The sequence below is a fragment of the Scyliorhinus torazame genome, chromosome 18 (assembly GCF_047496885.1).
Source record: "Scyliorhinus torazame isolate Kashiwa2021f chromosome 18, sScyTor2.1, whole genome shotgun sequence".
In the NCBI taxonomy this organism is placed as follows: Eukaryota; Metazoa; Chordata; class Chondrichthyes; order Carcharhiniformes; family Scyliorhinidae; genus Scyliorhinus; species Scyliorhinus torazame.
The window spans coordinates 40,906,019-40,933,659 of record NC_092724.1 but is presented as its reverse complement, the minus strand read 5'-3'; the positions used below and the strand labels follow the sequence as shown (position 1 = coordinate 40,933,659).

Below are 27,641 nucleotides of genomic sequence, written 5' to 3'. Positions count from 1 at the left end.
GCAAGTACAAGAGACAGGAATAGGGGAAGCAGGGAGAGGGAAAGGATAAAAAGAATGGTCGGTTACATTAAAAAGTGAGGCAGTAAAGATCAAATGATAAAAGGAATGTTTGTGCTTGGCAAAAGGCAATAGTAGTAGGTTATAGAAACCCAAGATGGGAGTGGATGAGATGAAAATAATAGCAGCAAAATTATTATCTAAAATGGGAGCAGTGTTCACAATCTGAAATTGTTCAATTCAATGTTGAGACGGGTAAAGCACATAATCAAAGGATTATGTTGAGTTTCAGTGGAAAGGTATGGGAGGTCGAGCATAGAGGTCACTTTGGAAGTAGATGAAGAACTAAAATGACAATGATTGGAAATGTGAAGTCATGCTTGAGGACAGAATAGAGATATTCAGCGAAGTGATCATCCAATCTACCTCACCAATGTAGCGGAGTCCGCTTTGAAAACACAGAATATAGTAATCTAAAATGAAAAAAGTACAAGTAAATTGCTGTTTCACCGAGTAAGAGGGAATGAAGGAAGTCAAAGTCACATCTCCTGTGCTTGACTGGGAATGTGCAGTGGGAAAGGGAAGAGGTGTTGGAGGTGATTGAAAAGTGGACTAGAGTGTTTTAGAGGGAAGCATTCCTTTGGAATGCTGAAAGGGGTTGGAGATGAAGCTGTGTTTAGTGGCGGCTTCAAATGAGAAATGGTTGAATGTGAGAGCTGGTGGGTTGGAAGGTGAGGACAAGGTGAAATCTGCTGTGATTCTGCGAGGGAGGGCAGCACGACGGCGCAGTGGTTAGCACTGCTGCCTCACACCGCTGAGGATCCGGGCTCGATCCCGGCCCTGGGTCACTGTCTGTGTGGAGTTTGCACATTCCCCCTTGTCTGCGTGGGTCTTACCACCACAATCCAAAAATGTGCAGGGTAGGTGGATTGGCCACGCAAAATTGCCCCTTAATTGGAAAAAAATGATTCTGTGAGGGAGCGTGGGCAGTGAGAGCAGCTCACTGTGCAAGAAATGGAACCAACACAGTTGAGGACCCATCAACCACAAGGAAAAAGGAAGACATGTGGGAAGCTCTGGAATGGAAGGTGGCATCAGATGAGATGTAGAAATTGGGAAAATGGAAAAAAGTCTATTCTGAAAAGGAGGTGGGAGGAATTATAATCAAGGTAGCTGTGGGAACACAGCCTATCCTCAGAATGGAGGTAGAGAAATTAGGCAACGAAAGAGCTAGATATGGATCGTAAAGGCAATGGTGGGATGAAAATGTACTGGAAAAAAGGGGGGTATTAATAGGACTGGGCATGGGGTGGCTTCAATAGGAAATCTCATTGACAAGTGGCGGCAGTGAACAGCGTACCGCTGAAAAACACATTGCGAGAGACCGGAGAATCCAGCCCCAGATCTGGCAGCATCTACAGAGAGAAAAATAGAGTTAACCTTTCATGTCTGTGATCTTTCAGCAGCACACATCAATATCTTCTGGTAGAGCCTTGATGACTGAGCGGTCAGAAGTGATGGTGAGCTTTCAGTAAATGTAGGGTCAGGACCAGTTTCCCACCCCCCTCTCCAGGCTCTACATTCAGGTTAGCAAATCTGAAAACATACCTTGTACGTAGCCTGCAACCCCAAGGTTTGATTTTACTGAATACCAGCTGCTTCAGGTCAAAATAATCTTGAAATTGGTGTCTCAAACATGCGTAATGCTCCTTATGTGCTTAGAGAGAACCTAATATTTGTTTCAAATGTGGGCTCCAGGCACCTATTTTATTTGCTTCATCAATATGGCGAGCAGTGCACTTCCTGTCAGAAATGTTTGTGTGGAGACAGGCGTTTCATTAAGAAAACTGCATTATCTTTGTAACTTTTTATTGTTTGGTTTTGATTTACATTAAAGATCACCGCGCCATGCCGACCGTGGCCAGGCTGATCTCAGTCCTCCTGTTGTTGTGTGGGCCAGTCTGGGGCGACGATGATTCCGAATGGGTGAAACTCCCCAATCCATGCGAAGTTTGCAAGTATCTTGCTGTGGAATTGAAATTGGCCTTTGAAGAAACTGGAAAAACCAACGAGGTGATTGATACCAAATACGGCTTTCTGGAAGGAAAGGGATCGGAAGTAAAATACAGGCACTCTGATATTCGGTTGATTGAAGTAACTGAAAACATTTGTAACCGTCTGCTGGAATATAATCTACACAAGGAGCGAACCAGAAATAATCGGTTTGCAAAGGGAATGAGTGAGACATTCCAGACTCTCCATGGCCTTGTTCATAAAGGTGTAAAAGTTGTTATGGACAACCCCTATGAACGATGGAATGAGACATCAGCTGAGGTCTCTGACATGAAGAAGCAGTGTGATGTAATGGTGGAAAAGTGAAAGATTTTATTGATGACTGGTATAAAAATCATCAGGAGGAAGACCTCACCATGTTCCTCTGTGAATGGCATGTGTTGAAGGCCCATGAGACAGAATGTTTGAGGGAAGATTGGAACAGCCAGAAGGGCGATCCTGCATTGATCGATGAAGAGGAGAAGAAGAAGACAAAAAAGAAGAAAAGTAAGGGAAAAAGTAGGGGCTGTTTAGCACAGGGCTAAATCGCTGGCTTTGAAAGCAAACCAAGGCAGGCCAGCAGCACGGTTCGATTCCCGTAACAGCCTCCCCGAACAGGCGCCGGAATGTGGCGACTAGGGGCTTTTCACAGTAACTTCATTTGAAGCCTACTTGTGACAATAAGTGATTTTCATTTTCATTTTCATTTCAAAAAGAGGGTAAGGAAGAGAAAAGCAAAAAAGAGAAAAAAGTAAAGAAAAAGAGACGAGAAGAGGACAGTGACTGGGAAAGGGAAAAAGATGTGTCGTCTGATGATGAGCAAACCCAACAGGAATTGCGCCCCTCCCACAGACCTGATGAACTGTAAAGACTGAAGGACTAGACCAGAAACTATTGGTTCAGTAAAGCGCGTGTTAAAGGCATTGCTGGGCAGTAACCTGAATCCAGTGGACTGTGTTCAAAATATCAATTTAAATTGGTTTAGATTAATTGGTTACACTGACAAAAACAAAAGTCACTTATCAGACTGTTGGTTTGTCTATTTATATATCATGAACACCTGCCTAACCCCATTTTCTACCGTCCTCTCTTATTTCTGAGTTACATTGATGTGGAATGCGACAGACCGTGTCCTGTTCTATTGCTTGACTTTAAGCAAGTTACTGTTGACATTTTATGTTTGAATGCCCCGTCCAGCTTTTTTTTAAGGGGCATTTTTAAATGATTTTATTAAACATTATTGCCCTTTTTGCAACAAAAAAAAAAGAAATGTTTGTGTGCTTAACTCACACCATATTGGGCTTTGCAGGTCAGATATCACCCTGAAAAATGGGTGCTGTGTGGCTGAATTTGTTGGCTTAATTCTATCCACTGGGATGGCACTCAACAATCAAATAAAATGTTGTTTCTTAAAAATTTGCTGTTAGAAGTCTCATCAAACCCTCTGAATCAGTCAGATCTGGGGATTTGGATCTCAGAATGTTGACCAGTGCAATTGAGGAGACATGCCAATGTTTATAATTGTTTCATTAAAGTTTACGTTTAATATGATTGTTTTGCTGAATTAAATGTTGAATATTATTGGCAGCTAGAGTGTGTTGAAAGGTTTACTTCATATAATTGATTATGTTAAAAACTTCAAACATCCCATTTTGTTCTAGCTACAGTTTAACAAGACAGACCATGCAAAATGATTCATGCTGCACTTATTAAAATATCATGTATAGACTGGCATGAAATAAGTTGGGAAGCTGCAAATCTAACCTGTTTACTTTGTAGAGTTGGTCAGTTTGTGACTTCAATCTCAATAGGTTGGACGACTTTCATAGAATTACACAGAATAAGGGCAGCACTGTGGCGCAGTGGTTAACACTGCTGCCTCACGGAGCCGAGGTCCCAGGTTCGATCCCAGCCCTGGGTCACTGTCCGTGAGGAGTTGCACATTCTCCCCATGTTTGTGTTGGTTTCGTCTCCACAACCCAAAGCTGTGCAGGGTAGGTGGATTGGCGATGCTAAATTGCCCCTTAATTGGAAAAAATGAATTGGGTACTCTAAATTAAAAAAAAAAAAGAATTACATAGAATGGGCATCACAGAAATGGACCATTCGGCCCATCTGGTCTATGCAAGTCGCAGCTTTTTTCATCTAATCCTATTAACCTAACCCGTTTCTTTCTCCCTCATGTTCCTGGAGGTGACCTCTGCCGCGTCTCTGCAAATTTTATGTCCCTTGGATTTGCTCCTGGAAGGGACAGGTGTCGTTTAAGACACTATCCGGATACGTTGAGTATATTGAAATTATATTTGGAAATCGGGGGATATTGCGATAAAGTGAGAAAGTGGAGTAACAGATAAGACATGATATTTAATGGCAGGGCAGGCGCAACGCACCGTAATATCCACTCTTGCTCCCATTTCTTATATTATTTTGGTCATATGACAGAAATGTATCTGTGTGTGTGTACCAAGGATATCCAATGGCTAATGTTGTTATGGGCCGTGGAAGAGCAATTGAACATTTAAATGACCAAATTAAGGGGCAATTTTAAAAATAATCTTTATTAGTGTCACAAATAGGCTTACAGTAACATTGAAATGAAGGTACTGTGAAATTAGTGTAACCAATCCACCCACCCTGCACATTTTTGGGTTGTGGGGGTGAAACCCATGCAGACAAGGGGAGAATGTGAAAACTCCACATGGACAATGACCTGGGATCAAATCCGGGTCCTCAGCGCCATAGGCAGCAGTGTTAACCACTGCGCCACCTTGCTGCCCTCAAAAACATAAGCTTAAGCACTTTTCACTCTTAAAAGAACTGGGACCTCCTCCACGCCACAGTGGTCATTGGCAGTGCAAAGCTGTCATAGGTATCTGCACCCAGCCATGGAAATCCTCGGTGCTCTCCCAGGTAGAGTCTCTGGCTGAGGAGGTTGAGCTGCCATAATGATGCTGAGTGAGCCTCAAGCCAGCGAATTCCTAGGATTAGGGATGCAACTTTGTAATCAAATTGAAATCCCACCATTTCAAAGGTACACGCCAAATCCAGCAGAAGTGAATGCCTGGATTGTTGTAATTTTTAAAAGTAAATTTAGAGTACCCAATTATTTATTTTCCAAACAAGGGGCAATTTAGCATGGCCAATCCACCTAACGTGCACATCTTTGGGTCGTGGGGTGAAACACGGGGAGGATATGCGAACTCCACATGGGCAGTGACCCGGGGCCGTGATCAAACCCGGGTCCTCAGCGCCATAGGCAGCAGTGCTAACCACTGTGCCACCCAGCGTTGTTGTAATTTTACTACGGCACAGAAACATTGAAATAAATTCAGTCAACTGTAGGACATGCACCTATTAGTGCACTATTACTTTTGTTAAATATGGTGGTTTGAACCAATTGGATATTTTTCCTGGCAGTTTCAATTGGGGGATATGTGGGGTACCTGGGCTCTGGTGCGGTTATATTTGTAATGTTGAGTTGACATTTGTTTTGATGGTACTTTTAATTATTTTCCTCCATCCCTCAGAAACTGTAGCTTTGCAAAATGGAAATGTCTTTGAGAAGCGGCTGCAGCTGAAACTATTCATTAATTGGCAAAAAGAGAAGGCAGGGATTATAACTATTGTGATCAAGGCCTTTGGATGAGGGATGAACCTGGCAATGCCAAATTAGTTAACGGAGCTTCAGAGGTAGGTACGGTACTGGAGATTGTAATGATATGTATATAGTCAGGTTATTGAAGGGTTAATTATTACATCTCAGTGTAAATCAAACACTAGAGGGTGCCATATCTTCTCTGCATATCAATCAGACACTGAGGGAATTCTGGGTGTTAGTGTAAGGAGAAAGCATGAGAACAGCGTTAGGAGAAGATTAGATCAGACAGAGTTATCACAAGGTTAGATCATAGTGTAGTAAAATGAAAAATGAAATGAAAATCGCTTATTGTCACAAGTAGACTTCAAATTAAGTTACTGTGAAAAGCCCCTAGTCGCCACACTGCGGTGCCTGTTCGGGGAGGCTGGTACAGGAATTGAACCGCGCTGCTGGCCTGCCTTGGTCTGCTTTCAAAGCCAGTGATTTAGCCCTGTGCTAAACAGCCCCTAGTTAGTGACTATTTAGATTATTGAGTACTGCTAGACAGATTTAATATTACTTAATTATTAACTGTAGCTCAGTAGAATGTGCAAACTTCATTTAATCAATAGTTTTTTAATAAATTAGTTTTGTTTCAATCTTATGATTGGTGGATTTTTTGTCAACAACACATCGGATCATTCTGGAAGAAAAGACAAAGAACACAACAGATTACCACCAAGGATAATATCACATGCTACCAGAAGTTGAAACATAACGTGGTACAAGGAGTGGACAGCTTTAAATTTTAACGTAACAAAATATAACATGATACCAAGAATGACTGCTGAAGCTGGTTAGATAGTTTAGTAAGGATTTAGTCAGAAAACTAACACGCAACTTGAATCTTGAAGAACAGACCTGTTATTTCGAGACACCGAAGAATCCAGGACTGATGGAGAAAGCTCACGCTCCATGAAGACTCTGGAACAATGGTAAATTAAAGGTTAACTGGCGAGTGTTTAAACAAGAGTTTCACGGGCAGCGTGGTGGCACAGTGCGTTAGCCCTGCTGCCTCATGGCGCCGAGGTCCCAGGTTCGATCCCGGCTCTGGGTCACTGTCGGTGTGGAGTTTGCACATTCTCCCCGCGCTTGCATGGGTTTCGCCCCCACAACCCAAACATGTGCAAGCTAGGTGGATTGGCCATGCTAAATTGCCCCTTAATTGGAAAAAATGAATTGAATACTCTAAATTTATTTAAAAAAAACAAGAGTTTCAACTCTATCTCTCATCCTCTAATCTAGAAACTGCCAGAGATGAGCGAAAAGCTGCTCTATTTTCACTAATGGTTGGGCAACAGGCCATAGAAGTATATATTCTATTTTGAGAATGATGCTGAAAAAATAACTTTGAACTGGTAGTTAAACAATTTGATCATTATTTTGAAAGTAATGAAAATCTCAGCAAAAGAATGCAAAAGAAACAAAATACGCTGTCTCAAGATTCGATCAAAATGTGCAATGCGAGGAAACAATCGAAAAATAGAAGTGTCGAAACAGTAAATCGTCAAAGTAAAATTATTTTCCCCTCCGTTGAAGCTATGGCGCAGTTGAAAATTAATTGTGCTCAAAAAGACGAATGTGCGCAAAAGCGCACCCGAAAAAACACGCAATTCCGATTCTGACTGTTCTGCACATGTGCGGGTCTAATTTGCACATGCGCACTTAAAAAGACACAAACCGAAAAAATACCGTTCTGTTGAAAAAGGAGTGCACTCAGGAAGAAGATCGATTTGCGCATGCATAATCAAAGATTATGCATGATGTCACGAACGCCATGACAGCAGAACATTTTGGACACACCTACTTAAAGGGAAACTTACCGAAAATTTAAAATAACAGTTTTAAAGGCACACAACCCAAGTTTTTTACCTTGAAGGCAGAACGCAGCCTGAATCTGAACAAATAGCAGAAGAAAACATTTGCCGCACCATGCAGCATGAAGAAAATGTCAACAGATCTTTAACTAAAAAAGATCAATTGTCCATTGAAGAATATTACTCAGATATGGCTGAGACATTTGGATTTGATGATCATTGTATGAGCAACACAGTTGAAAGCTAAATACCATCTACTAATGGTAGATGAATCCAATACCTTGATGGAATGGCAGATCGTTGCTACATCGGATACAACCGTTAAATGAACAAGAAGAAAAAGACTCCACAGAGAGAGCGATGAAAGACTCCACAGGAAGAGCATGACGGACTCCAGAATGGAAGCAATGAAAGACTCCAGAGAGAGAACAATGCAAGAAGAAGACTACGAAGGTCTCGCTAGCTTATTTGATCAACAAGAAGAAGGCTATGAAAGTCTATCTAGTATATTTGATCAACAAAAAGAAGACTATGACAGTTTATCTAGTTTAGTTGCTGAGAAAAAAGAAGACTATGAAGCTCTATCCAGCTTATTGGATCAACAAAACGAATACTATGAATGTCTACCCACTGTCTTTGCGATTAGTGACAAAGTGATCACAATTAGCATACAAGATGTGCAAGACAACAGCAAGACTGACAGATCTCAGCTCGACTGTACAAAAGAACATGACAATCTAAGTAAAACAATAAATGAATCAATTGAGACCACATCTATTCTAAACAAGCTCCAAGAAAATGACATCTTGGAGAAGTTGACTCCAGAAGAGGAGCAACAAGAGATCAAAGATAAATCAAATCAGCCAGAAAGGACTGATCTAACAAAGCTTAACGATGCATCTGATCATTCAAATGAACCTGAAATCATAAAGATCAGAGAAACATCTGCTAATACAAAGGATACTGATACCAAAAGATTGAAAATTACTCAAACAATCCAGACGAAACAGTTATTGAGCACAAAAACAGAAACTAAGGAACAGACTGTACACAATGGTACAACTGTGAAACTGAAGGACAACTTAACAGCACAGTCCAATGCAATGTAAAGAAGAACAGGACATTGTTTCGACAAAAAAAAAAGTCATGCCAACAAATTTCATGAGTCCATTTTTGCTCAAAGACAAAAGAGCAAACCAGTTTTTAAAGCAAATACACACAAAATCAATACACAAGCACGGAAAAAAGACAAGGTCAGACAATAAAAGTGGTTCAACCAGTCAAATACCTGATGATGACTTGTTGGTACTTCAACACACCATGAATGAAGACTAAGGACAGTCTCAATTTGTGAATCGTACCTGTTGAACTTTTTCGTTATTGATTTTTCACTACATGTTAAATTCATTTACATATCATGTATTGTACCAATATTATACGTTTTTTCCTTTGTATACAGAAAAGAAATGTTAAAAAAGGGGGATGTAATGATGTATATAGTCAGGTTAGTGAAGGGTTAATTATTACATTTCAGTGTAAATCAAACACTTCTCTGTATATAAATAAGACCCTGAGAGAATTCTGCGTGTTAGTGTAAAGAGAAAGCATGAGAACGGAATTAGGAGAAGATTAGATCAGACAGAGTTTTTTTTTTCTCTTTTTAAAAAAATGTAAAGTACCCAATTATTTCTCCCAATTAAGGGGCAATTTAACGTGGGCAACCCACCTATCCTGCACATCTTTGGGTTGTGGGGGTGAAACCCACGCAGACACGGGGAGAATGTGCAAACTCCTCACGGACAGTGACCCAGGGCCGGGATTCGAACCCGGGTCCTCAGCGCCGTAGGCAGCAATGCTAACCACAGTGCCACCGTGCTGCCCTAGATTAGACAGAGTTAACACGAGGTTAGATCAGAGTGCAGTTAGTGACTATTTAGATTATTGAGTACTGCTAGACAGATTCAATAGTACTTAATTATTAACTGTAGCTCAGTAGAGTGTACAAACTTCATTTAATCAATAATGTTATAATAAATTAGTTTTGTTTCAATCTTATGATTGGTGGATTATTTGTCAATAACACATCGGATCATTCTGGAAGAAAAGACAGAGAACACAACATATTACCACCAAGGGTAATAAAACATGCTACGAGGAGTTGAAACATAACAGACATTATTAACGAAGCTAGTCATCGTAGGCCGTGAGAACTGGATGAATTAAGTGCAAGTTTGTGTGGATTTATTCAGAAGAGCTCATTCTGAACTTTTTTTAAAAAATGATTCCTTTTGAAGCTGTGACTAAGTTCAGGTTTGAAGTAAGTTGTCTGTTCACCTTTACTTATGGCTGTCAAAAAGCATTTGACCAGATCCCTTCTGTGTATTTTATTCTATAGTAAAATGAGGTTTTGGAAGGTGAAACCTGCAATTAGGTGAAAAACTGGCGTAGGTACCAGAAAACACGAATGACAGGAAATATTATCATCCAGAAGAGAAAGGATGAAAGGAGAAAGTTAATATTCCTGGTGTGAGATTTTCATTAGAATTGTTTTTCTTACCCGCTGTTTCAGACACTGACAGACCTACTGTGTCCGTCCTCTGTGTGTCAGTGTCCGGTCAGTCCGTCCGTCCTCTGTGTGTCCGTCCCCTGTGTGTCCGTCCTCTGTGTGTCCGTCCCCTGTGTGTCCGTCCCCTGTGTGTCAGTGTCCGGTCTGTCCGTCCGTCCTCTGTGTGTCCGTCCTCTGTGTGTCCGTCCACTGTGTGTCCGTCCCCTGTGTGTCAGTGTCCGGTCTGTCCGTCCGTCCTCTGTGTGTCCGTCCTCTGTGTGTCAGTGTCCGGTCTGTCCGTCTGTCCTCTGTGTGTCAGTGTCCGGTCTGCCCGTCTGTCCTCTGTGTGACCGTCCTCTGTGTATCAGTGCCCGGTCTGTCCGTCCGTCCTCTGTGTGTCCGTCCCCTGTGTGCCCGTCCTCTGTGTATCAGTGCCCGGTCTGTCCGTCCGTCCTCTGTCCGTCCGTCCTCTGTCCGTCCGTCCTCTGTCCGTCCGTCCTCTGTCCGTCCGTCCGTCCTCTGTGTGTCCGTCCTCTGTGTGTCCGTCCTCTGTGTGTCCATCCTCTGTGTGTCCGTCCTCTGTGTCCGTGTCCTCGGTCTCTGTGTCAGTGGCCCTCCCCGCCGTGGCCTGCGTCCCTGGGGGCCATTGGACCTGGCACTGGCCATGGGCATGGTACGCCAGACGGCCCGAGACGACCAGCGGCTGGTCCTTTAAGGCACAAGACAGCGTGTATCGTTCGACAGGGGGACCGTGTTGAATGAGTGGTTGGGGTGAGGATGTGGTGTGAGGGGTTGCTGTGGGGGGCTGCGGTGAGGGGGTGGAGTGGGGGGCTGGGGTGAGGGGGTGGTGTGAGGGGGTGGAGTGGGGGGCTGGGGTGAGGGGGTGGAGGGGCTGGGGTGAGGGGGTGGAGTGGGGGGCTGGGGGGTGGGGGTGGAGTGGGGGGGCTGGCGTGAAAAAGGTCTACACCTACTTTGGACCACGGAGAGGTCACGATCTCGTGCTGTTGCAGTGTTTCCTTGGGTTGAGCCGGTAGAAACTTCTGACAGGTGGGGCAGTTGAGGACCGTGTTGGCAATATCCTGGTTTATGCCCGGCCAGTAAACCGCCTCCCAAGCTCTGCGTCGGCATTTCTCAACTCCAAGGTGACCCTCATGGAGTTGACCCAGCACCATAGCCTGCATGCTTTGAGGAATAATGATCCTGTTGAGTTTCAGAAGGATTCCCTCCACAACCGTCAGCTCGTCTTTAACATTAAAGAATTGGGGACATTGTCCCTCCTGCCAGCCATGGGTAAGGTGCTGCATCACACGCTGCAGTAAAGGATCCTTGGCTGTTTCCTCACAAATTTGGACCACCCGTTCGTCGGAGGCTGGGTGGTTGGTGACACACAACTGCACTTGCGCTTCTATGTGGCAGATGAAGTCACCTTGTTCACACGGTGTGGTGATGGACCGGGATAGGGCATCTGCAATGATCAGCTCTTTGCCTGGCGTGCAGACAAGTTCGAAGTCATAGCGGCGGAGTCGAAGAAGAATTCGCTGTAACCGAGGTGTCATGTCATTTAAATCCTTCTGGATTATGTGGACTAGAGGCCTGTGGTCCATTTACACCGTTAATTTCGGCAGGCCGTAAACGTAGTTATGAAACTTGACTATTCCTGTTAGGAGACCCAGACACTCCTTTTCGATCTGAGCATACCGTTGCTCAGTGGGCGTCATGGCCCTGGAGGCATGTGCCACTGGAGCCCAGGACGAGGAGTCATCTCGCTGGAGGAGCACCGCCCCAATGCCATCCTGGCTTGCATCAGTTGATATCTTGGTTTCCTTGGTTGGGTCGAAGAACGCTAGAACTGGGGCTGTGGTGAGCTTTGCCTTCAGCTCACGCCATTCCGCTTCATGTGTGGGCAGCCACTGGAATTCCGTTGACTTCTTGACGAGATGGCGGAGGGCCGTAGATGTGGGATGCCATATTGGGAATGAATTTCCCGAAAAAGTTGACCAACCCGAGGAAGCGGAGGACCGCCTTCTTGTCCTCCGGGGTCTTCATGGCGTTGATCGCCGAGACCTTGTCGGCGTCTGGTCGCACACCCTGCCGCGAGATGTGGTCGCCTAGAAACTTTATATCAGATTGACCAAATGAGCACTTGGCCCTGTTGAGCTGGAGACCATGTTCATGAATTCGTTGGAAGACCTGCTTGAGGCGAGCGATGTGTTCCTGGGGCGTTGTGGACTAGATGATCACGTCATCCACGTATACTCGTACCCCCTCGATGCCCTCCAACATCTGCTCCATGATGCGATGAAACACTTCGGAGACAGATATGATACCGAAAGGCATGCAGTCGTAACAGTAGCAGCCGAACGGGGTGTTGAACGTGCACAGCTTGCAACTGGACATGTCCAGCTGTATTTGCCAAAATCTCCGGGAGGCGTCCAGCTTAGTGAAGAATTTGGCATGTGCCATCACACTGGTTAACTCTTCACACTTTGGGATCGGGTAGTGCTCCAGCATGATGTTGCGGTTTAGATCCTTGGGATCAATGCAAATGCGGAGCTCCCCTGATGGCTTCCTTATGCAGACCATGGAGCTGTCTGTTGGCTCCATGACCTTCGATATGATGCCCTGTCTAGGAGGTCCTGTAGTTGCTTTTTCAGATGATCCTTGAGGAGAGAGGATCCCGCAGTGGAGAGAAATAGCGCGATCTTCCTGGCATCCGATGCTGCCTCGAGGTCGGAGGCCTCGATGTACAAGAGGAACTTTTGCTTGAAGATTTTCCAGTTGGCGCCGAGGTTGCCGGAGATGCGGAGTTGCGGAGGAGGCTGGATGTTATCCATTTTTCTGGATGGCTGCTTGCTGGTCGATGCTGATTCACTCGAGGTAGGTCCGTCAAGATCAATATCACTCTGGTACCATGATGTGTCAGGCAGGTTGGTTCGATGTGGACTGCACTCGATGCAGGGAAGTTAGAAACAGATGTCTAACACCGGAGAAGATCCAACACTGTTTTATTCAACTAGATGAACTGCTGTACATACTCAGCTGTGGGTCGACACTATATTGATCTGAGTAGTGACCTTGTAGTAGCCTGACTAGACTTACTAGCTACCGCATGGTGTTTGTGCTTGCTAGCTCATGGACTCTGACTGTCTCAGTAGCTGGGTCCCGAGAGCGGGAAACCTTGTGCCCTCTGGCTTTATAGTGGTGGTGTCCTGTCTGGTGATTGGCTGTGCTGTGTTGTATGCTTACTGGTCATCCTATTTGTCAATCACTGCCTGTCTGCATCTCATTATACACATGAGTGAATATTATGACAACGCCAATCACCAGTGTTTACGACGGCGTCAGCACTGTCGCTAGAATGGAGAATCCCGCCCATAGTGATGGCCTGCACTTGGGAGTGCAGATCAGAGAGAATCGAGGCTACAATATTGTACCATCTCTCTCCATCAGCAGATTGTCAGGTAGGCTTAGTTAGGAGTAAATAAAAGTTAGGCTTTAGGCTTAGTTAGGCTTTGAATAAAAGTGGGTTTGAGCGTTTGATCGAGACTGACACTGTGGTGCAATTCTGAACCTGTGTTGGTGGTACAACCTTCCAAATAAAAAATTAAGCAACTAAACAAAATAATTACAAACACGTATTCTGGTTGGTTGTACAATATCCCCGTCCTCTATGCAGGAGAGGAGGAAGTTTTCCTGGTGGACAAGGCAACATTCACCCCCCCCCCCCCCCCCCCCCCCAACCAAACAATTCCACCAAAACAAATGATCTCATTGCTATTTGCAGGACCTGGCTGTGTTCAAATTGGATAATTTGTTTCCCAAACAACTGTGACTACACCTCAGCAGCAATTAACTGGCTGTAAAGTGCCTTGGGATTTCCTGATTATGTGAAAGGTGCTAAATTACTGCAAGTTTATTTTGATTATGTTTTGCTGCAGAAAACGTCACATTGGTTAATTTCAAATAATTGAGATCCCGATGCAAGGTTCATCTTTATGAAATGAGATTAATTAACACTTGGTATGTTGATTAAATCAAATATTAAAATTGGGGGATTGACAGGGACTGTCAGGTTTGATCTTATTTTTACAGCTGGTAATTGTGATATTTGAGCCAAGCTGATTTTATCCTCCAATTTCCTCCCCACCTCTCGAAGCAAGGCTCTCACAGGGAAATGATTCAACATATGCACCACAGTCCGTCAGCAGCCATTTTGTACGTTAGCCTTGACAGTTGGCTACTGAACTACACAGGGCATCACAGCCAACCTCAGCCACAGAAACAACTTGTAGTCGGAGACCCTGAGTAATTGCTACTGAGGCTTCGGAAGCAGAGCTGATTTTCTTCATCTGCCAAGACAGAGATTTGGGGCAATTACAAGGCTTCCCCAGTTGAGATTAATTGGCTTAGTCCCTGGGAACTATATTGTCATAATATACACCAGTATATCATGGTGCAGACACACACTGATGGACACACAGTGGGACCAATCAACACACACAACACCGCAGCCAATCACCAGTGAGAGCACACGCACTATAAAGACAGGGGACATCAGAGTTCCCGCTCATTCGAGTGACACAGAGGACCCGAAGGTGCCTTTTCGAATTGGTGTCGTAACGAAAAACAGGCTGTCCCCAAAGCAGACACCAGCCGCTGTCGGTATACAGCATCGATCCAGACGATGAGTGGTGTGCCACCCTGACGGTCAACCAGAATTCGTCGCCCACCTCAGAGACTTAATTTGTGAACTTGGCACTAATGGACTCTCTGGTCTGTTCTGTTCTTCCGTTTAATCGTTCAAGTGGTTTGTATATAGTGTTCATCTCGTTATTTGTGTGACACACTTTTTTTCTGCACCAGACACCTTCCCATGTAAATAGCTTAGTTTTATGTATATATTCCTATAAATATTTTGCACACACGTAGTCAGGAACATTCACCACACACTATTTATTGTCACGCAGGCACATTTTTTTATATAAAAGGGGGGATGTCATAATATACACCAGTATATCATGGTGCAGACACACACTGATGGACACACAGTGGGACCAATCAACATACACAACACCGCAGCCAATCACCAGTGAGAGCACACGCACTATAAAGACAGGGGACATCAGAGTTCCCGCTCATTCGAGTAGCAGCTAGCTCGGAGCACAGAGCTCACAACCTGCAACACAGACATTCACCATGTGCTGAGTGCATCAACTGGTTAGGACAAGGCAAAGGTCTTTAGTTAAAGCTGGTATCGTATTTACCCACAATTCAAGTATGTTTAAATAGTTAACCTTTTAATAAAATAGTGTTGCACTACTTCAAGTGTTGGTGACCTGTATGTGATCCAGAACACCCAACACATCATATATGACTCAGTACCATGCTATATGGTGTAATAAACAATTGATCCAGACAGGGAACAAAAGTAAAACAAATGTTAACTCTGTTTCTCTCTCCACAGAGGCTGCCTGACCTGATGATTATTCCCGACATTCTCTGATTATATAACCTTATTGGTGTCACAAGTAGGCTTACATTAACACTGCAGTGAAGTTACTGTGAAAATCCCCTAGTCTCCACACTCCGGCGCCTGTTCGGGTACACAGAGGAAGAATTCAGAATGTACATTTCACCTAACAAGCACATCTTTCAGGACTTGTGGGAGGAAACCAGAGCACCTGGAGGAAACCCACGCAGACACGGGGAGAATGCGCACAGACAGTGACCCAAGCCGGGAATCGAACCCTGGTCCCTGACGCTGTGAAGCAACAGTGCTAACCACTGTGCTACCATGCCGCCCACCTTAGCACTGCAGCGTCACAGCGCCAGGGACCCAGGTTCGATTCTGACCTCGGGTCACTGTCTGTGTGGAATTTGCACATTCTCCCCGTGTCTGTGTGGGTTTCCTCCGGGTGCTCCGATTTCCTCCCACAGTCCAATGATGTGCGGGTTAGGTGGGGTTATGGGGATAGGGCAGGGGATTGGGCCTAGGTAGGGTGCTCTGTCAGAAGGTCGGTGCAGACTCAATGGGCCATATGGTGAAGGTTCTCTCACTGTGCTGTCAGCTAGGGAATTCCAGAATGACAATGGAGCAGCGCTATATTTCCAAGTCAGAATGATGTGTAACTTGGAACTGGTTGGGCGGGATTCTCCAATAATGGGGCTATGTCCTCACGCCGGCGTGAAAACCGGTGCCAACCACTCTGACATCAACGGCCCCCGAAAGTGAGGAATTCTCCCCTTTCTAGGGGGCTAGGTTGTCGCTGGAGTGGTTCCCGTAGCTCCAGCTGGCAATTTGATAATGTTCCCCATGGTTGGCTCATGAAGAAAGGAAGGAGGTGTGGGATAGAGGCAAATTTGGCCAATTGGATAAGTAACTGGCTATCACATAGAAGACGGGTGGTGGTGGGTGGAAAATTTTGAGGCTGGAGACCAGTTACCAGCGGTGTACCACAGGGATCAGTGCTGGGTCCTCTGCTATTTGTGATTTTTATCAATGACTTGGAGGAGGGGGCTGAAGGGTAGGTCAGTAAATTTGCTGAGGACACCAAGATTGGTGGAGTAGTGGATGAGGTGGAGGGCTGTTGTAGGCTGCAAAGAGACATTGATAGGATGCAGAGCTGGGCTGAAAAATGGCAGATGGAGTTTAACCCTGATAAGTGCGAGGTGATTCATTTTGGTAGGAAAAATTTGAATGCGGATTACAGGGTCAAAGGCAGGGTTCTGAGGAAAGTGGAGGAACAGAGAGATCTTGGGGTTCATGTGCATAGATCTCTGAAGGTTGCCACTCAAGTGGACAGAGCCGTGAGGAAGGCCTATAGTGTGTTAGCATTTATTAACAGGGGGCTTGAGTTTAAGAGCCGTGGGGTTATGCTGCAACTGTACATGACTCTGGTGAGACCACATTTGGAGTATTGTGTACAGTTCTGGTCACCTCACTACAGGAAGGATGTGGAAGCATTGGAAAGGGTGCAAAGGAGATTTACCAGGATGCTGCCTGGATTGGAGGATAGGTCTTATGAGGAAAGGTTGAGGGAGCTAGGGCTTTTCTCTTTGGAGTGGAGGAGGATCAGAGGCAACTTAATAGAGATTTATAAGATGATGAGGGGGATAGATAGAGTGGACGTTCAGAGACTATTTACTCGGGTGGATGTAGCTGTTACAAGGGGCATAACTATAAGATTCAGGGTGGGAGATATAAGAGGGATGTCCGAGGTAGGTTCTTTACCCAGAGAGTGGTTAGAGTGTGGAATGGACTGCCTGCTGTGATAATTAAGCCAGACACTTTAGGAACTTTCAAGCGGTTATTGGATAGGCACATGGAGCACACCAGAATGACAGGGAGTGGGATAGCTTGATCTTGGTTTCGAACAAGGGTCGGCACAACATCGAAGGCCGAAGGGCCTGTTCTGTGCTGTACTGTTCTACGTTCTATGTTCCATGAACGGCCCGTGCGAGTTCGCACATGCGCGGAACAGGCAGCATATTTCGGCGCATGCTCGGGGGTTCCCTTCTCCGCGCCGGCCCCCGGGAAATATGGCGGAGCCCTACAGGGGCCCGGTGCGGAGTAAAGTAAGCCCACACGGAACCAGCCCGCCCACCGATCGGTAGGCCCCAATCGCGGTCGAGGCCACCGTGCCCGCCCCCCCCCCCCGGGTCGTGTCCCCCCGCACCCCCCTCCAGGACCACCCCCGCACACTCACCTCCCAGGTCCTGCCATGTGGGAGGTGAGTAATCCACGCTTGCGGAACTCGGCCAAACTCGTCGGCCACTCGGCCCATCGGGGACCGGAGAATCGCCGGGGGGGGGGGGGGGGCGCGCGCTGTCAACGGCCCCCGACCGGCGCGGCGGGAATTCCGCGAGCGCCGAAAAATGGTGCCGGAGAATAGGGAAGCCGGCGTCGGGGCGGGATTCGCGCCTCTCCCCAGGGATTCTCTTGCCCGGCGCAGGGTTGGGGAATCCAGGCTGTTGTGTTCAGCTTTTGCCTGTTGCTCTTCCAAATGATAGAGGTCTTGAGTTTGGAAGATGCTGTCGAAAAGGCTTGTCAAATTCTGCAGTCTATCTTCGGTAACATGGTGCACACTGCAGCCATAAGAGTGTGCCAGCGGTGGAGGGAGAGAGGTATAAGGTGGTGGAAGGCGTGGTTTTAAAAAAAAAAGTTTTTTAAATTCAAATTTTAATATTTTTACATTTAACAACATTACAAAACAAAATAAACACACCAACCCCTGAACCTGCCTCCCCCCCACACTCCAACCAACCTCCCTCCTCATCCCCCCCCCCCACCCCCACTAGCAGTTAACGGTAACCAGTTCCCCAAAATGTGGTGTAAACAAACCCCATCTTTAGTGGAACCCCTCACTCACCCCTCTCAATGCGAATTTCACTTAAGTACAAAAACTTCATTAAATCCCCCAGCCTCACCGAGGCACAGGGTGGAGAAACTGACCCCCACCCTAACAGAACCCGCCTGTGAGCGATTAACGAGGCGAAGGCTAAAACATCTACCCCGCCCCCGGCTGCAATTCCGGCAAGATTGAAACCCCGAATATGACCCCCAGGGACTGGGCTCTAAGTCCACATGCAAGATTGCCGACATGGTGAAGAACGATCTCCAAAATTTCTCCAACTTTAGGTAGGACCAGAACATGCGTCAGTGATTGGCTGGGCCCCACCCACACTGCTCACAAGTATCCTCCACCCCCTCAAATAGCCGGCTCATCCTCGATTTCATCAGGTGTGCTCAGTGCACTATCTTTAGGTGTATGAACCACAACCTCGCACAGGAGGTTGAGGCATTCACCCTCCGCTGCACCTCACACTACAACACCTCCTCCAGCGGTATTCCCAGCTCCTCCTCTCACTTAGCCTTAACCCCCTCCAACGGCACCTTATCCTCATCCAAAATCCTCCAATAGACCCCCAAGATGACCCCCTCCCCCCCCCAACCCCATCACTGACAACAGCCCCTCCAACAACAAGGAGGGTGGTGTCACCGGAAAGATTGGAAAATTCTTTTTCGCAAAATTCCACACCGGCATGTACCTGAAACCTTCCACATGCGGGACCCCAAACTTCTCCCCAACTCCTCCAGACACAAGTCCTTCACCTCCATCACCCTCGCTCCTCCCATCCCCGAAACCTTGCATCCATAATCCCTAGTTCAAACCTGTGGTTCCCTTGGATCTGCATCAACATCGACCCCACTCCCAACCTAAAGGGCTGCTGAAATTGCCTCCATATTGTCAGTGTGGCCCCCACTGCAGCGCTCTCCATGAAATTCCCTGGGGCAAACGGGAGCAGCGCTGTGTCCTCGCCCTCAACCCCAGCCCCTTGCAAGAGCCCTACTTCCATCCCCACGTGCAAAGCCTCCATTTCCTTGCTCCAACCCCACGTCTTCTCACATTCGCCGCCCAAAAATAGTAAAGCCGCCCCACCCCCACTCTTCCCGTCTGCTCCCATCTTTGAAGTACCAATCCTATCCTTAGTGGGCTACTTTCTGCACACATCTGGGCACTGATCACGCTCCTGATTTGTGCCTTATAGATGTTGGAAAGGCTTTGGAGATGAGTTGGTTGTACCATCTGACCTGATCTTGCAGCAATAGTAGTTATTTGGCTGATTCAATTACATTTCTGGTCAATGTGATCCACTGGATGTTGACAGTGGGGGATTTAATGGAGATAATATAATTAAAAATCTACCAGGTTAGTCAGGGAGATGGACCAGGAATCCTGTCTGTCCTTGTCACAATTCATCTCACAAAGTCAAGGGATAGAGGTAATGATATTGATAGTGACTTTGCTTTTTCTTCTCAATTCTCCCTGTTTGCCACCCAAAAGCAAAGATGCACAAAGTGGTCTAGGTTCCCTGTGCTCCTGCTCATTCTGGGGTGCATGTTTCTGATCCTGTTGATGTCTGGGTACAGATTCACCATTTTTCTGTTCGTATTCGGGCACAGGTTTCTGGGTTCCTGTTTGTGCAGGAGTATATGTCCCTTTGTATATTGAAGCAGAGGTTCCTCTTGGTGTGGATGTATAGGTTGTCCATATTCTTTTTGTGTTCAGGTACAACCTCTCTTTGTGCCTGCTCATACTGGGGTACAGGTTCCTCAGGGTGCTTCTCATACTGGGGTACAGGTTCCCCACGGACCTGCCCATGCTGGGGTACAGATACCCCATGGTCCTGCCCATGCAGGGTTACAGGCTCCTCATGGTCCTGCTCTTACTGGGGTACAGGTTCCCTGTGTACCTGCTTGTACTGGGGTACAGGTTCCCTGTGTACCTGCTTGTACTGGGGTACATGTCCCTGTGTACCTGCTTGTACTGGGGTACAGGTTCCCTGTGTACCTGCTCGTACTGGGGTACAGGTTCCCTGTGTACATGCTTGTATTGGGGTACATGTCCCTGTGTACCTGCTTGTACTGGGGTACAGGTTCCCCGTGTACCTGCTCATACTGGGGTACAGGTTCCCTGTGTACCTGCTGGTACTGGGATACAGGTCCATGTGTACCTTCTTGTACTGGGGTACAGGTTCCCTGTGTACCTGCTTGTACTGGGGTACAGGTTCCCAGTGTACATGCTTGTACTGGGCTACAGGTTCCCTGTGTACCTGCTCGTACTGGGGAACAGGTTCCCAGTGTACATGCTTGTATTAGGGTACATGTCCCTGTGTACCTGCTTGCACTGAGGTACAGGTTCCCAGTGTACATGCTTGTATTGGGGTACATGTCCCTGTGTACCTGCTTGCACTGAGGTACAGGTTCCCAGTGTACATGCTTGTACTTGGCTACAGGATCCCTGTGCACCTGCTTGTACTGGGCTACAGGTTCCCTGTGTACCTGCTTGTACTGGGGTACATGTCCCTGTGTACCTGCATGCACTGAGGTACAGGTTCCCAGTGTACATGCTTGTATTGGGGTACATGTCCCTGTGTACCTGCTTGCACTGAGGTACAGGTTCCCAGTGTACATGCTTGTACTTGGCTACAGGATCCCTGTGCACCTGCTTGTACTGGGCTACAGGTTCCCTGTGTACCTGCTTGTACTGGGGTACAGGTTCCCTGTGTACCTGCTTGTACTGGGGTACATGTCCCTGTGTACCTGCTTGCACTGAGGTACAGGTTCCCAGTGTACATGCTTGTATTGGGGTACATGTCCCTGTGTACCTGCTTGCACTGAGGTACAGGTTCCCAGTGTACATGCTTGTACTTGGCTACAGGATCCCTGTGCACCTGCTTGTACTGGGGTACAGGTTCCCTGTGTACATGCTTGTACTGGGGTACATGTCCCTATGTACCTGCTCGTACTGGGGTACAGGTTCCCTGTGTACCTGCTCGTACTTGGGAACAGGATCCCTGTGTACCTGCTCGTACTGGGGTACAGATTCCCTGTGTACATGCTTGTATTGGGGTACATGACCCTGTGTACCTGCTCGTACTGGGGTACAGGTTCCCTGTGTACCTGCTCGTACTGGGGAACAGGATCCCTGTGTACCTGCTCGTACTGGGGTACAGAGTCCCTGTGTACATGCTTGTACTGGGGTACATGTCCCTGTGTACCTGCTCGTACTGGGGTACAGGTTCCCTGTGTACCTGCTCGTACTGGGGAACAGGATCCCTGTGTACCTGCTCGTACTGGGGTACAGGTTCCCAGTGTACATGCTTGTACTGGGCTACAGGTTCCCTGTGTACCTGCTTGCACTGAGGTACAGGTTCCCAGTGTACATGCTTGTACTGGGGTACAGGTTCCCTGTGTACATGCTTGTATTGGGGTACATGTCCCTGTGTATGTGCTTGAATTGGGGTACAGGTTCCCTGTGTACCTGCTTGTACTGGGGTACATGTCCCTGTGTACCTGTTTGTACTAGGGTATAGGTTTCCTGTGTACGTGCTTGAATTGGGGTACAGGTTCTCTGAGTACCTGCTTGTACTGGGGTACAGGTTCCCTGTGTACCTGCTTGTACTGGGGTACATGTCCCTGTGTACCTGTTTGTACTGGGGTATAGGTTCCCTGTGTACCTGCTTTTACTGGGGTACATGTCCCTGTGTACCTGCTTTTACTGGGGTACAGGTTCCCTGTCTACCTGCTTTTACTGGGGTACATGTCCCTGTGTACCTGCTCGTACTGGGGTACAGGTTCCCTGTGTACCTGCTTGTACTGGGGTATAGGTTCCCTGTGTACGTGCTTGAATTGGGGAACAGGATCCCTGTGTACCTGCTCGTACTGGGGTACAGGTTCCCTGTGTACCTGCTTGTACTGGGGTACATGTCCCTATGTACCTGCTCGTACTGGGATACATGTCCCTGTGTACCTGCTCGTACTGGGGAACAGGATCCCTGTGTACCTGCTTGTACTGGGCTACAGGTTCCCTGTGTACCTGCTTGTACTGGGGAACAGGATCCCTGTGTACCTGCTTGTACTGGGGTACATGTCCCTATGTACCTGTTTGTACTGGGGTACATGTCCCTGTGTACCTGCTCGTACTGGGGAACAGGATCTCTGTGTACCTGTTTGTACTGGGGTACATGTCCCTGTGTACCTGTTTGTACTGGGGTATTTTTTCCGGTGTACGTGCTTGAATTGGGGTACAGGTTCTCAAAGTACCTGCTTGTACTGGGGTACTGGTTCCCTGTGTACCTGCATGTACTGGGGTACATGTCCCTGTGTACCTGCTCATACTGGGGAACAGGATCCATGTGTACCTGCTTGTACTGGGGTACAGGTTCCCTGTCTACCTGCTTTTACTGGGGTACAGGTTCCCTGTGTACCAGCTAGTACTGGGGTGCGGGTTCCCTGTGTACCTGCTAGTACTGGGGTACAGGTGCCCTGTGTAACTGCTTGTACTGGGGTACAGGTTTGCCATTTACCTGGTTGTACTTGGTTACAGGTCCCTGTGTACTTGCATGTACTGGGGTACAGGTTTCCTGTGTACTTACTTGTACTCAGATACAGTTTCCCTGTGTACCTGTAGTACTGGCGTATAGGTTCCCTGTGTACCTGCTTGTACTGGGGTACAGGTTCCCTGTGTACCTGCATGTACTGCAGTACAAGTTCCCTATGTACTTGTTCATACTGGGGTACAGGTTCCCTGTGTACCTGCTCTTATTGGGGTACAGGTTCACTGTGTACCTGCTTGTACTGGGGTACAGGTTCCCTGTGTACCTGCTCTTATTGGGGTACAGGTTAGCTGTGTGCCTGCTTGTACTGGGGTACAGGTTCCCTGTGTACCTGCCTGTACTGGGGTACAGGTTCCCTATGTACTTGTTCATACTGGGGTACAGGTTCCCTGTGTACCTGCTCTTATTGGGGTACAGGTTCACTGTGTACCTGCTTGTACTGGGGTACAGGTTCCCAGTGTACCTGCCTGTACTGGGGTACAGGTTCCCTATGTACTTGTTCATACTGGGGTACAGGTTCCCTGTGTACCTGCTCTTATTGGGGTACAGGTTCGCTGTGTACCTGCTTGTACTGGGGTACAGGTCCCCTGTGTACCTGCTTGTACTGGGGTACAGGTTCCCTGTGTACCTGCCTGTACTGGGATACAGGTTCCCTGTGTACCTGCTTGAACTGGGTTACAGGTTCCCTGTCTACCTGCTTGTACTGGGGTACAGGTTCCTGTGTACCTGCCTGTACGGGGGTACAGGTTCCCTGTGCACCTGTTTGCGCTAGGGTACAGGTTCCCTGTGTACCTGCTTGCACTTGGGGACAGGTTCCTGTATACCTGCCTGTACTGGGGTACAGGTTCCCTGTGCACCTGCTTGTACTGGGGTACAGGTTCCCTGTGTACCTGCTTGTACTGGGCTACAGGTTCCCTGTGCACCTGCTTGCACTAGGGTACAGGCTCCCTGTGTACCTACTTGCACTGGGGTTCAGGTTCCCTGCGGTCCTGCTTGCACTGGGGTGCAGGTTCCCTGTGTTCTTGCTCGTACTGGGGTGCAGCTTCCCTGTGCTCCTGCCCATACTGGGGTACAGGGTTCCTGTGCACCTGCTTGTATTCGGGTACAGGTTCCCTGTGTACCTGCTTGTACTGGGTACAGGTTCCTGTGTAACTGCTTGTACTGGGCTACAGGTTCCTGTGTACCTGCCTGTACTGGGGTACAGGTTCCCTGTGTACCTGCCCATACAGGGGTACAGGTTCCCTGTATACCTGCCCGCACTTCCCTGTGTTCCTGCTTGTACTTGGGTACAGGTTCCTGTAGTGATCTGTACATCTGTACATACATCTGCACATACACCAGGCACTACAGCACAGATGTAACAGCCACAGCATCACTAGAGGGCAGCATCAGAGACGGGTATAAAGGGACCAGCCCAAGGGAGGATCCGCTTCTTTCAGAAGCACAGGGCTAGTGAGCAGCAGCAGACAGAGACAGCTCAGCATAGGCAATTTACCTTAGCTTCACTGGTCATACCTCTTGACTGTATTATATCTAGTTAAGCTCTGGAAACAGAACAAACCCACTGAATAAAGTATTTGTGTTAACTGGAAGTCTACAATCTTTATTCAGACTTAGAGAATAACATAGTTCCCTGTGTTCCTGCTCGCACTGGGGTATAGGCTCCCTGTGTTCCTGCTCGTGCTGGTACAGTTTCTCTGTGTTCCTGTTCCGGTTAAGTTAAAGCTTGCATCTCTGCATCTAAATGTCCTTCCTTCATTTTGATAGTAAGCCCAATGATGCCTAGCAAACCATGTCCACATGTTCTGGGCATGCCCGAAGCTTAGTGGGTTCTTGCAGGGTTTCGCTAAGGCAATGTCCACGGTACTCAAAACACGGGTGCTGCCGCGTCCGGAGGTGGCGATCTTTGGAGTGTTGGAAGAGCCAGGAGTTCAGGGGGCGAAAGAGGCTGACGTCTTGGCCTTTGCCTCCCTGGTAGCCCGGAGACGGATCTTATTAATGTGGAGGACACGAAGCCCCCGAGTGCAGAGACCTGGGTTAGTGACAGGGCTGGGTTTCTCAGTCTCGAGAAAATAAAGTTTGCCTTAAGAGGGTCAATGGTAGGGTTCACCCGGAGGTGGCAGCCATTCGTCGACTTTCCCGGGGAAATTAAACTGTCAGCAGAAGCAGCATTCCAAAGAGGGGGGAGGGCCGGATTGTTGTTTCATGGTTGGGGTGTGTGAATATCGGGATGGGGGGGGGGGGGGGGGAGATGTTTATTGTACCATGTTCATGGCATTGTTATTGTTATTATTATAAAAACTTGCAAATACCCTAATAAAAATATTTTTAGAAAAAGATAGTGAGCCCAATGGGTACCAGCAGGATATTCGACCATGGTGAGACATCACCATCAAGTTTGATTCTGTTTTCTGCTGACACCCACTTATAAGCACTTTCTAGGAAGAGTCACTGATTAATGTTCAGAAGCTGGAACCCTTCTCCCAGCCCAGGTGTGCTCAGGCTTTTAGAGCCAACCAACTATGCAGTGACTGAGTTTATTTTGAATTTCTCTCTGCTCTTTCTTTTCTCATCTCATTGCTTTGTTTTTGCAAACTCTCGAATTCCATTCGAAGATTGATGAACATTGGTGGTTTTTCTTGACAGTCAGGCCGCCTCACACTGATGCCTGCAATAGATATTTTTACATTATAGTGAAAAACTCTGAAGAAAGGTACTGCCTTAGCATCGAGTTATGATTCAGTCGATTTATGAAATAATAATTATTTTGTAGGTATTTTGAATGCATCACCACAAGGGCATCTCCTCGGCGAATAACAACACTCAAGGAAAGGCTGATCGTACAACAAAGCAATGAATATTGTGTGAGATGCGATGCCGTTTGATGTTTTATCCCCAGGCTTGATGAAACAGCAGATTGAAGTGACACGTCTATATTCACAGTTCTACACAGAGGATTAACCATGGGACAAGCACAGCAGAAAGGCTCGGAAAAATTGCCTCTCTTTGTTAATGACACACTTTCTGTCTTTTGCACTTAACTCCCCTCATTTAAACATTCTTCAGTTTGCCCAGAGTAAGAATATGTGAAATTGTGTTTGAAGCATGGGTAAAACAAGGCGTATTCATAAAATTACTCCCATGCTTTCAATATCTTCACCCCAAATACTGCCATCCATGTTCAGCTAGTTTACAACATACAAATAGTGAACCTCTGTTTTAAAAATAGTGCTCACTAACCTGATCAATAGGCCCATGAGAGAGAAAACACAGATTCCGAGATTGTCCGATGGAATAGTAATCCATGTTTCGCAGATGCAGACAAACTTGTATCTCCAGCATTTTCTGTTTTGATCTCAGTACTGGGCATCGATCGATTCATGTCACATATACTGCTGGTGTCCATGGAATATGATAGAAAGATAAGAATATTATTATAAAATATAATCATAGTATTACGATCGCAGACCAGACCCCATCAGTGGCTAGGATACTGGACAGAAACCCCAATATTTTAGTTTATTTTGTAAGACTGTGTGGAAAGAATACTTCGCTCGAGGAGTGATTCCTCAAAGAAATTGGGATTTGGGGGCAGCACGGTGGTGCAGTGGTTAGCACTGCTGTCTCATGGCTCCCAGGTTCACTGTCCGTATGGAGTCTGCATGGGTTTCGCCCCCACAACCCAAAGATGTGCAGGGTAGGTGGATTGGCCACGCTCAATTGCCCCTTAATTGGAAAAACAACATTGGGTACTCCAAATATATTTTTTAAAAGTCTGAATACCTTAGCTCCACCCAGCAATGACATCATCTCACCATCTCATCCGAAAACAATTTAACTCCCCAGGTTGAAAACACATTAACTCCCCAGGGACTCCCCCCTCACCAAACAACAGTGTATTTAACCCAGGCTTTTACAATGGTCCATTTTACCTCTGGCTGTGAAAAGCTTTCTAGTCTTGATTCTTTTAAAAACATGACTACTGCAGTCAAACAGACTCTAAGCCAGGCTTTTAACCCTTAAAGTGCAAAATGTTTATAATCCAATATCTAAAATCCTGCATTCGTCACAATAGGAAACTTGGAACGTTTAAATTGTAACATTTCTAAACTAAATCTTTTGAGAGTGACTATCTCAATGGGCTAATATGGCAATAATTCAGGTATCCAGCTAGTTTGGATTCTGCATATAGTTGGAAAATGGGTTGCAGTACAACAATATTGATAAATGAATATTTTGGCAAAAATGTAACTGAGGTGGACTGTGGCTGAGTGAGGGATGCTGCTATTTTAATCAACAGGAGGCACACTCACTGTTTAGGGAGATGACAATGAGGGAGTTTTAAAAACATTTTTAACGGGATGTGGGCTTTGCTGGCTAGGTCAGCATTTGTTGCCCATCCCTAATTGCCCCTGAGTGGTAAAGTGGTTATATTACTGGACTACAGGCATGGACTAATGAGGGGCGTATCAATTCACATCTATCCATTGGCAGCTGGAGAACTCAACTTCAATTGATTAAATAAATCTGAAAGAAAAAGGTTAGTATCAGTAATAATAACCATTAAAGGAACTGTAATCCTGTAAACCAAATCCACCTTTTTCACTAACGTCCTGGCCTGGCCTGTCCATGCCTGGATGCGACTCCAGACTCTCAGCAATGTGCTTGATTCTTAATAATTGCCCTAGCAAGC

The 27,641-nt window shown here is 46.6% G+C and overlaps 1 long non-coding RNA gene and 1 pseudogene across 1 annotated transcript; one reads left to right on the top strand and one right to left on the bottom strand.

The window, feature by feature from the left end:
- The first annotated feature begins 1,852 nt into the window (after nt 1-1,852).
- On the top strand, nt 1,853-3,268 carry LOC140394799 (protein canopy homolog 3-like; annotated as a pseudogene).
- On the bottom strand, nt 1,861-26,312 carry LOC140394800 (uncharacterized). The gene is made up of 3 exons (XR_011936010.1): nt 26,189-26,312; nt 6,548-6,610; nt 1,861-2,094 (listed from the first exon to the last, which is right to left on the bottom strand). It is a non-coding gene; the product is annotated as an uncharacterized lncRNA (long non-coding RNA).
- Between the last annotated feature and the right edge of the window lie 1,329 nt (nt 26,313-27,641).